Genomic DNA, 12,500 nt, shown 5'->3' with positions numbered 1-12,500 from the left:
AATTCCACCAAGGTTGACTTTGCCTTTCATCCTTTCGGGGTCAATAAATTAAGTACCAGTCAAGTACTGGAGTCAGTGTGATTGACTGTCTCCCTCCCCACAAAATCCAGGCCTTGTACCTATAGGTGAAAGGATTATTATTATTATCATCATTATTATTATTATTATTATTATTATTATTATTATTATTATTATTATTATCATTATTATTATTATTATTATTATTATTATTATTATTGTTATTTTTCTTCTTTCGATTTTCTTTCTATTTCTTGCCGAGTGTGGCTTTGTTTCCATTTCTTACCAAATGTGGCTTTGCTTTAATTCTTACATTCTTGTACCCAAGAAGCAACAAGGCTTTGCACCCAAAGATGGCTAACAGGTGAGGTGCCATGCAATTGGAAACACTGATGTTTGTAGGGAGTCAAAAAGAACATACTGAATGTATAAGGCTGCATTTACAAGGAAAGGAATTTCCATAGAATGTGTGAGGTGGCCATAAGTAGGATCTTTTGCAATTCACATATTTTGGGGCTGCCAGGGATTTCGTCCCCATATTTGTTTGCTCCTCTTGATGTCATTATAAGTGCCCCCAGTGATAATGATTGTTGCTTTGAGATGCAAAGTGGTTAGCATGCAGGGTAAAATGCTTAGCAGAATTTCATTTGGCTTCATTTTCTGAGTTCAAATTCCATCAAGGTTGACTTTGTCTTTCATCCTTTCAGGGTCGATGAAATAAATACCAGTTGAACACTGGGGTTGATGTAATTGACTATCCCGCTCCCACAAAATTTCAGGCCTTGTGCTTTCTGTAGAAAGGATTATTGTTATTATTATTGTTGTTATTATTGAATGAGTGAGCAGTGCATGCCATCAAAGTGACACTGGGATACAGTGTACACCAGTGTACACTGATAAGGGTACACCAGGCACATGCATCACAATCATATGTGCATGACATAGTGATCTCATATCAAGATAAACAGTGCATGACCTTGCAGGTGGGGCCCAGTTAGAATTTTCTCCGGGTTGAGTAGCCCATCTCACTCAAATGGTCCTTGAATAAGGTTTGTTTTGAGGATGATGAACAAAACACCCATGTTTCCAGAGGTGAATTATTCAAACCCCAAAGAATTCCTCTCAACACATGGCTATGATGCTCCCCCACTACTTCTGCTCATGATCAGAGATGCACATATCGTCAGCCACCAAGAGACATGCTCAACTGGTTAAACTCAAACAACTGACCAGCAAATCTGTGGTATTGAGCAGAATATTTACTGTAGCCCCTCTTTTATACCAAGACAAAATAATGTACATGATAACACTTCCAATCAGTTAAGATCAGAAGCCATGAGAGCCACTGCCTGGTACTGCATCAGGGCATTCATTATTATTATTATTATTATCATTATTATTATTATTATTGAAGGTGACAAGCTGGCAGGTTCGTTAGCTGGGCAAAATGCTTAGTGGCATTTTGTCCATCTTTATGTTCTGAGTTCAAATACCACTGAGGTCAATTTCGACTTTCATCCTTTTGTGGTCAATAAAATAAAGTACCAGTCACATTTTGGGTTGATGAAACTGACCCCTTCCCTTAAAATTGTCGCCCTTGTGCCTTAAGTAGAAACAATTATGGCCATGAAGACTGGTAACCAAGTAGTTAGAATGTTGGCCTTGTGATCATGAGGCCAAGGTTCAGTTCCAGGATTGGGTGACACATTGCATCCTTGAGCAAGACACTTCATTTCACATTGCTCCAGTCTACTCAGGTGTAAGCAGGTACCAACTGACTGCTGGTGGAGCCATCTCCCTTCCCCCTGCTGCCACATCCTCAATGTTCCACTTGTTCAAGAGGTAGGTAGACTGAGAGGGGTGTGTCTATGTCTACCTAGGACCACTCAGGCTGCTAAGGCTATTAGTAAGAGCATGGTATCTATTTGTTTGAGTGACAGCTGGGGTTTCCTGTCAACATAAGCATTTCAGGAATTTGAAAACAATCCTTGTTTGTCATTGTAGATTCTTGAGCAGAGATGAGACAATTCCATTTTTCAAAGACACCAATTCTGACAGAGCTAGTTGCATTAAAAATTATCTTGTTTATGATTGTTTTTGTTAAATCAAAAATCTGGGAATGGCACCACATGACAAGGATGAAAAGACAATGGAACATGATGGACAGCTCCTCCAGCATGTGTGTGAATAAATTACACACACACACACACACACACACACACACACACACACACACACACACACACACATACACACACACACACACACACACACACACACACACAGATAGATAGATAGATAGATAGATATATAGATAGATAGATAGATAGATAGATAGATAGTTATAGATATATAGATACAAGCAGGTGCTGAAAAGTTTATGGTTTCAGTTAATTATGATTTTATTCAACATATTTCCTTCTCTGATTCACACACTTACTGCAGATGTTATACATAAATTTTTAAAAACTTTCATGCTTGGATAGTGTAACAATTGGACAGGTTTATGTAGGGTACCATACACAATTGTTGGCTCACTTGAGCCTGAATAAATACCTGATCATCCGCAGTAAACTTTACAAGTGTGTCCAATTATTGCGCTATTCAAGCATAAAACTTGTGCATAACTCCTATATTCATTAAATGATATTCATTTCTTGGTGTATTGAGTTAGACACACAAAGCAGTGTTGTGGAATAATCAGATTTTTAGATCAGTTCAAATTCTTGCTTTAAGCAACAAATGATAAAACACCAACCATTGTCTCAAGGTACCACCTGTAGATTGATGAATGCATTTCAAGCTCCTTAGCTATCATCAGCACCAGATACCAAGAGATTCCCTGAAATGACTTTGGAAGTTATTACTTCCTTATAGAAAATCAGTTGAAATTCTCTAGTGTCTGTGTGCAAATAGCTGCCAGGCTCAAACAAATTATGTAGTGGGCATATATATATATATATATATATATATATATATATATATATATATATATATATATATACATACATACATACACACACACACATATGTATTTATATATATATATGTATGTATGTATGTATGTATGTATGTATGTATGTATGTATGTGTGTGTGTATATGATTGTGTGTGTGTGTGTCCCAACATCACTTGACAACAGATGCTGGTGTGTTTTCGTCCCTGTAACTTAGCGGTTTGGCAAAAGTGACCAATAGAATAAGTACTAGGCTTACAAACAATAAGTCCTGGGGTTGATTTGCTCCACTAAAGGTGGTGCTCCAGCATGCCCGCAGTCAAAATGACTGAAATGAATAAAAGAATATATATATCAAAAGAATTTTTGTGTGAAACTGTATCTTGAAAACTATAAATAACAGGATGTAAATTTTGGGTTGAAAAGCCCTTTTTGTGTAGAAAAACATTTCTTTATTTCTTCTTGGCTTGGCTTTACAAATAAAGATTTATGGAAAGGAATATCCATGTTTGTTGCAGGCTTGCAGATGCCTGAAGGGTCCAATTTGGGCCAAATAGGAACAACTACAGAGGCTACACAGGAAGGTAGGCTGATCAGAGCTGGTTGTGGACTTGTTCTTCTCTTTTTTCCTTGTCTGCAAGAATGGTCCTGCATGTGTCTTCAGACAAAGCTGTATATCACAGAAAGCTCTTCTCATGGACTCGGCTATCAGTTCACAGGGCAGTCAATTACAAAGAAGTGTACTGTAGAGTGTCTTTGTAACTGAAAATTCAGAAAATTCGATTGATGAAGATATTTTATAAGGAGTATATAAATCCACAGGCTCACAGTTGTTTCACAACCTTGTACATGTAGCATTAATTTCAGAATGGAGAATATTATGCGTACATGCTTACATTCATATGTATGCTTAGCATTATTCACAAGCATGTTCACAAATTAATGCAAATAAAAAAAAGGCAGCTCTTCCAATCACTGGAACATCACTGTTACACCAATAATTCAACTCATTAATTTGTGAATATACAATTGTATTATGCAGAGCATACATATTAATGTAAACATGTACTCATAATTTCTTCCATCCTGAAATTAATACATGTAGAAGATTATGAAACATCCATAAGCCTATGGAAGTCATGTGGTTAAATATATATTCACCTCTCATACCTCCTGGCTTTATGATGCATATCATCATCATCATCGTTTAACGTCCGCTTTCCATGCTAGCATGGGTTGGACGATTTGACTGAGGACTGGTGCAACCGGATGGCTACACCAGGCTCCAATCTAATTTGGCAGAGTTTCTACAGCTGGATGCCCTTCCTAACGCCAACCACTCAGAGAGTGTAGTGGGTGCTTTTACGTGTCACCCGCACGAAAACGGCCACGCTCGAAATGGTGTCTTTTATGTGCCACCCGCACAAGAGCCAGTCCAGGGGCACTGGCAACGATCTCGCTCGAAAACCCTACAAGGCCAGTCAGGCGGTACTGGCAACGGTCACGCTCAGGATGGTACATCTTATGTGCCACCCGCACAAGAGCCAGTCCAGGGGCCCTGGCAACGATCTCACTTGGCTTGCCGGGTCTTCTCACGCACAGCACATTTCCAAAGGTCTCGGTCAGTAGTCATCACCTCGGTGAGGCCCAATGTTTGAAGGTCTTGCCTCACCACCTCAGCCCAGGTCTTCCTGGGCCTACCTCTTCCACGGGTTCCCTCAACTGTTAGGGAGTGGCACTTTTTCACGCAGCTATCCTCATTCATTCTCACCACATGTCCAAACCAGCGCAATCGTCTCTCTTGTACACCACTACTGATACTTCTTATGTTCAGCTTTTCTCTCAAGATACTTACACTCTGACGGGTATGCACATTTACATTACACATCCAGCGGAGCATACTGGCTTCATTCCTTGCGAGCTTACGCATGTCCTCAGCAGTCACAGCCCATGTTTCACTGCCATGTAGCATGGCTGTTCGTACACATGCGTCATACAGTCTGCCTTTTACTCTGAGTGAGAGTCCCTTTGTCGCCAGCAGAGGTAAGAGCTCTCTAAACTTGGCCCAGGCTATTCTTATTCTAGCAGTTACACTTTCAGCGCACCCACCCCCACTACTAACTTGGTCACCCAGATAGCGGAAGCTATCAACTACCTCTAGTTTTTCTCCCTGGAATGAGATAGAAGTTGTTTCCTGTTTGTTTACAGTGTTTGTGTTTTTCTCGGGGAATTTATGGTGGTAATAGTGTCTTTTGGCATCTATTTTTCAGTGCGTGGTGAGGCACATAGCCAAGCCCTTATTATAATTGTGTATATAATTATAAAATGCTTATAAAATTTACCTCTGAGGTTTTATTTTCGCACTGACCACTTGGTAAAAATCATTAATGATTTTTACCCTTTATTATTATTAAATATATATACACATATATATACATATACACATGCATATATATACACATCTATATTGCATATATATATATATATTGGGTTGGCAACTAAGTTCCCACCGTTTTTTTAAATTTAAAGTTTTTAAAAGGTTTAATAAAAAATAACAACGAATTAATCAATAATGTATTCACCTTTGTTGTTTACAACTTCTTCCCAAATTTTCAACAAGATTTTCAATACCTCATTGGTAGAAATCACCCGATTTCGACTCGAAAATTTGATCCAACCAAGCTCTCAATTCTGCATCAGTATTGAACGAAACTCCGTGCATAGCATTTGAAAGAGATCAAAAGACGTGGAAATCCGTTGGTGCCAAATCAGGAGAGTATGGCGGGTGTGGCAGCACTTCCCAGCCATGCGTTTGAATGGCTTCCTTGATCATATTGGGGATATGAGGGCAGGCATTGTCATGCAGCAGCAGAACTACATACGGCCAATTAGGTCTTTTCTCTTGAATAGCCGTGTTAAGTTATTCCATCTGTTGACCGTTTGGTTCCATTCAAGCACATCGTAATGGATAATCCCTTCCCAGTCCCATTGCACAACATTGTTTTACGCAGATGAAGATCTTGTTCTACGCGCGGTGTCGCTTGTTTACCGGGGCTAAGCCATTCCTTATGCTGCTTCATATTGATGTACAGGCACCATTTTTCATTGCCAGTAACGATTCGGTAAAGAAATCGTTGCTTGTGTCCATGAGTTGAACGGTGACGAGCAAGCAAACCAGCTGAGATTGTGGCTCATTGATTTTTGTTGTTGTCACTTAAAGCATGCGGAACCCATGCTCCATACTTCTGAACCTTTCCCATCGAGTGAAGATGCTTCTCTATAGCAGTGTGGGAGCATTCCATTTTCTCTGCCAGTTCCCCTGTCGTTTGACGGGAATTTTCGTACAAAAGTTGGTTTAATCGCTCTTCATTGAACTCAACTGGACTGCCAGAATGAGGTGCGTCTTTGAAGTCAAAATTTCCATTTTTGAACTTGGCATACCAATCACCAGCGGTTCTTTCAGCTATGGCACCCTCTCCATACACAGCACAAATGTCGCGAGCAGCTTTTGTGGCCTTAGAACTTTGATTAAAACCAAAAAGAAGGAGGTGTCGAAAATGCTCCTTTTTCTTAACTTGACATTCCATTTTAATGATCTTAAAATAAACAGAAATTAACTAAAATTAACTAGAAAAAAAGCAAAATAAATTCCAAAATGATCCAAAAAAGAATTCTCAGAAAAATTTATTCCAAAATTTAAAAACACAATAAATTCCAAAATTTAAAAAAACAGCGGGAACTAAGTTGCCAACCCAATATATATATATATATATATATATATATATATATGCGCACATATTGCGCGCACACACACACATTTGTGTTTGTGTTTGCTTGGTTTTCGACATTATGTAATAGTTCTAAGCCAGTGTTACTGTCACACAAACACTGTCATGCATTCCCAATTGTTTTGTGAGTACATGTTCTGTCATGGAGAAATATTTTTTCATGTGGAAACAGGTGAATGCTGGTAACAGTAATGGTATCAGGCCATTGAAAACCGTGCCTCAACGAATTTCATCTAATCCATGTAAACATAGAAAAGTGGACATTCAAATGATGGAACAATGAGGATGATGTGGGTGTGTGTGTTGTGACAGTAGATAATATAATATTCAAGTCATAATAAAATAAAAGTTTTCACCCAAATCACATAATTAACCTCTTTCTTTTTTCCCTTCTTTCTTTTTCTTCTTTCTTTTTCTTCTTTCTCTTTCTTCTTTTGCTAGAAAACAAATAAGCACTTTCTCTCTCAAGTATTTTTAACCCTTTGGCATTGAAACTGGCCATACCAGGCTTAAATATTCTACCTGTTTTATGTTTGAAGTGGCCAGATCCAGCCACTTATACCTACCGTTACTATGTCATTCTAAAAGTAAACAATCACATCATTGAAATCTCAAAGCAGTGAGATAAGCCAAGATTAATTCAAAACAATGCGAATTAATAAGCATTGCATTGGACAGGGTAACCTGAATGCTAAAAGGTTAAACATTATTTTGTTTGTTTCTTTTCTTTGTTTTATTTCTGGATTAATTAACAATGATGTGGTTACAGGCATAACTATGGAGTTAGGAATTCTGGGTTCAATTCCACAGCATGATACCTTAGGCTTGTGTCTCTTCTGCCATGGGCTCAAGTTGACTAAAACGTTAGCAAGTAGGCAAAAACTGCTTCAGCCCATTGGATGCAACTTTGCACAACTGAATTTTGGAGTGTGCAGCATGGTTGTTGGCAATGCAGAGGCATGGTGTACCTGTAATAATTGATTTTGAGGACCGTGCTTAGTATTTCTGCTGATTTTGATTAGAGGTGAGCTGGGGGCTACGCAAACACCATACCAAATCATTTAATATCAAATCACATATAATTCTGCTGGGGTTGAATTTACCTTTCATCCTTTGGGGGGTCAAAGTAATTGCCTTACCCCTTCCTCAAAATTGCTAACCTTGTGCCAATATTTGAAATCCTTATTATTATTATTGTCATCATTATTATTATTATTATTATTATTATTATTATTATTATTATTATTATTATTATTATTATTATTATTATTAAGGTGGTGAACTGGCTGAATTGTTAGCATACTGGACGAAATGCTTAGCAGTATTTCGTCCATCTTTATGTTCTGAGTTCAAATTCCACCAAGGTTAACTTTGCTTTTCATCCTTTCAGGGACGATCAAGTAAATACCAGTGAAGCACTGGGGGCCAATGTAGTTGATTAGTGCCCTCCCCAAAAATTGCAGGCCTTGTGCCCATAACAGAAAAGACAAAAGCAATCAAGTCATACATCACCCTATCACAACACCTCATCAACACCCTTCATCAAAAATATTTTGTTGCTTTTTCTTCTCTTTCTTTGTTTTGCTGTTTATTTAGTTTGTTTATTATTTATTTGAAATGTTATCTTTTTTCTTTCTTTATTTTTTTCTTTTTGCTTTCATTGATTTATTTTATTTACATCCACGCCAACACACCTATATTTATATATATATATGTCTTTATATTTTCTCTTATTCCTAGGTGGAACTCTCTGGAAATGAAGGTTCAAAAGCTATTTTAATGTTATTATTTTGCTTGTTTTGCTTATTTTGTTTATTTCTATCCTGAAATATTAACCTTCTAACATGCACGTCTTTGGCATGCATGCATGCTCATCCTTTTTCCTTCCCCAATCTTATTCTTAATTCCAAACCCTGTACTTTACTGGTGACCAACTGCCAACCAATCCGACAAACTTTACTAAATATTAATTTAATAATATGTATTATACAACAATTAACTTACCTCTCAGGTTATTAACTTAACAATTAATTGCTGTACTGAGTTGGAATAATACACCAGTTAGATGCTGTACTAATTCATTTGTTTTCTAACTGCACTAATATTTTACTGTTTTATATAATTCAAGTAAAATTTAACCTCCATTCTTCATTGTACTATGACACTTGTTCACTACTGTAATTGACTGTACAAACACTAGATAATAAACTTCACCAGTATTGTACCATGTTGTACCAATACATTAATTTAAACTACCACCATACTATTTTGTAGTAATACATCAGTTGATCACTGTATTGTGTACCAATTATCCACTGTAGTATGTTATAATATAACACTGTATAACTACTGTATACCATTGAACCAAATGTACTGTTTATAACACGTCACTTACTGAACTAATATACATATATATATATATATATATATATATATATATACAGTGGCAGACTTGCCAGGTTGCCTGATGGCAAGTGGGTCCCTGAGCCATTAGAATCCATATATGAGGTCCCGTGTTAGTATCTAAGGGGCCCATCCCCTCAAGTTTGAGAATTTTTTATTCACTCCTGGAAGAATGCATTAATTATTTCAGCCTGGCTGTGTTTGGAGACAGTTGAAAAGAATACTTTTAACAAAAAAAAAATCAAATGATAGCATTGTAGCTGTGGGTGGGCCCCCTCGTAGTTGCAGGTGGGGGCTCCCTTGTAGTTGCAGGTGGGCCCCCTTGTAGTTGTGGGTTGGTCCCCTTAGTCTCCTGGCAACCAATATTTTGAGACCCGGTCCATCACTGTGTGTGTATGTATATATATAAATATATATATATATATATATATATATATATATATATATATATAAATATATATATATATATATGTATATATTGTTATATACTAGCTATACTTTTGTTCCCTTCCTGTACTGTGTTGTACTACTAATAATACTAATCACTACTAAGTTACTACCTTGTACTATAATACTCAATAAACATTGTATAATAATATGTAATGATTGGTTAATTACTGTACTGCAATATAAAAATAATTACTGCACTTAAAAGTCCATTGACGCATGAAAGAGTTACCAGTTTGTACTAATTGATAACTTAACCACTGAGTTGCATAAACTCTTTAGCAAACCACTCTGATGTGTGAACCAATACTATGTTACCCTTTACTAATAATACACTAATCAATTACCGTACTATTGTTGTATCAGTCTGTATTTGAACTTTTTCTTGTACTTTTGTGTCGGTTTGATAACACACAGATAGAAATCAGATTGTTAACCACAAATGCTCAGGTAAAAGATAACAAGAAATAAATATATTGTGAGAAGGAATAAAATGCTATTAGTCACTGACTGATAATGTTTACATAGTGCTAGTAGGTAGGGGAGACAACTCTGGTCATATTTTAGTATTATTCTGACCTTGTCAGTGAAATAGTGTTGTACTATGAATCACTAAATGTACAAAGTATAACATTTTGTGAACAAAAATAATTCAAAGATGCCAACTTTTGAATAAGACGAATTTTATTTACTTGATATCAAAACAATAGATGGGCTCTAATTTACAATTTCAGAGAGACGTATGACCAATTCAATCAGCTTAAGCATATCAATGCTATTTTATCAGTCTGTGCTGGTATGATTGAGTGATTGAAATATTTGCTTCCCAACCACATGGTTCCGGGTTCAGTTCCACTGTGCGGAACTTCGGGCAAGTGTCTTCTATTATAGCCTCAGACCAACCAAACCCTTGTGAGTGGATTTGGTAGATAGAAACTGAAGGAAGCCCATTCTATGTGTGTGTGTTGTGTGTGTGCATGCGTCCTTATGTCTGCATTTGTCCTCCACCACTGCTTGCCAACTAAGGTTGGTGTGTTTATGTCGCCACAACTTAGCAGTTCGGCAAAAGCGATTGATAGAGTAAGTACCAAATTTAGAAAATAAGTACTGGAGTTAATTCATTCAACTAAAAATTCTTCAAGGCAGTGCCCCAGCATGGCCACAATCTAATGACTGAAACAAGTAAAAAACAAAGAATAAAAGACAATTTAAATCTACTCCATTGAAATGCAAAATTTAATTTTAAAAAATGTGTATCTTTTCAGAAAGTTATAAGACCCTCATCTTCACCTCTTTGATCAACTCTCTCTCCACCTCTCTTTTACTTTCTCTCTGTCCTGCTTTCTATACAAGGTAAAGAATAATTGGAGATACCTGCCAAGAAATCAATCAATATTTGCATTGGTTATTACGATTAAGGTTTGTGGGGCATGGATTTGGTTTTGTTTCTGAGAAAGGTGAAATTAAATCTATTTGTTCTTTGGTGCATATCTATGAGGTGGCCATATCTGGAGACTTCAGAGAAGAGGTGAAATTAAATCTGTTTGTTCGGTAGCAGACATCTATGAGGTGGCCACATCTGGAAGTTCCTGATATAAGAAGAAATTAAATCTATTTGTTCTGTAGCAGATATCTATGAGGTGGCCACATCTGGAAGTTCCTGATATAAGAGGAAATTAAATTTGTTTGTTTTGTAGCAGACAACAGTTAATTGGTCACATCTGTTAAACTGACATGACCAATATCTCACTCACATTTCTCAGGTGAAATTAGAGATTTTTCTTCGGAACGAAAAGATTAACCCTCAAGGCTCCATTTGGCCTTCAGGTTAAATCTATGGCATTGGAACACATGTTGATTTGCTATGTTTTCTCTTTTAATTCCTTTTGCTTAGTTTTATGTATTTTGTAAATGATAGGTCAACAAATGGTTGTTTCCAAACGGCCATTCCCTAACTGACTGTATTTCCATTGGCAAAAGGCATTGGTGTATCTTTTACTAATATACATTGTTGAAAGACATGCACACATGCACACACGCACACACACACACACACACACACATGCACACACACACACACACATGCACACACACACACATGCACATACACACACACACACATGCACATTTACTCATTCACTCTCTCTCATACACACTTATTTGAAAAAAGAAAAGCTTAGAAAATTACTGTTTTTAAATCTCACAATGAGAGATATTCAGCAACAGTACTTTGTAGTAAAGATTGTTTGCCAACATAATATGGCAGTCCTGGTTTAGGACGAATGTTGCTGTAATTTAGCCCCAGGAGACATCATCTCCAGCTGGCTGTACGACACGATCTATGTCCTTATATTTTTGAACAAAGGAATCTAGCACCCCCACTCAGCTCAAAACAATATCTGTGTATCGCAATTTCCGGGTTGTATCCCTTCATCAGCACAGAATAATTGTTCAACTGGAGGTGGCGCTGCCAAATTCCTGCTCGAAATATATAGTTTTCAAGGTGACAACTAGTCACTGATCTATAAATTAGAAAATTACTATTTTAAATTCTCATAACGAGAGATATTCAGCAACATTACTTTGTAGTAAAGATTGTTTGCCAACATAACAATCACGATACATAGATATGTAATTTGTGTTGAGCTGGGTTTAAGACATCATAAAGGTCAAACTTATGAGTCATCAGTGAACATAGATTCCTTGAACTCTGTGTGCAATAAACTTTCGTGTATCATTAAATGAGAATTAAATGGGGCAACTAAACATGTTGCCTATCTAGTTTAAGTTTAACTCTATTATCTTCTCAGCAATCCCTCCTGTTTTATGGTGTGGCGTCACACCATTAAAACAACTGTCAGACATTTACTTCTCTGACTAATTCCATC

At 36.9% G+C, this 12,500-nt stretch overlaps 1 protein-coding gene across 6 annotated transcripts in view; it reads left to right on the top strand.

Annotated features, from left to right (window-relative positions):
• Positions 1–12,500, top strand: part of LOC106868200 (uncharacterized) — a 137,309-nt gene that overhangs the window by 29,906 nt on the left and 94,903 nt on the right. Inside the window, exon 3 of one of the 6 annotated variants that reach the window (XR_008265020.2) lies at positions 8,503–8,524. The exons of the other annotated variants lie outside the window; for them this stretch is intronic. The gene's annotated coding sequence lies outside the window, so the exon portion shown is untranslated. The remainder of the gene's footprint in view (positions 1–8,502; positions 8,525–12,500) is intronic. 6 annotated transcript variants of the gene reach the window in all.

The sequence above is a fragment of the Octopus bimaculoides genome, chromosome 10 (assembly GCF_046866305.1).
Source record: "Octopus bimaculoides isolate indiv1 chromosome 10, ASM4686630v1, whole genome shotgun sequence".
NCBI lineage: Eukaryota > Metazoa > Mollusca > Cephalopoda > Octopoda > Octopodidae > Octopus > Octopus bimaculoides.
This window is presented reverse-complemented; position numbering and strand designations above follow the sequence as displayed.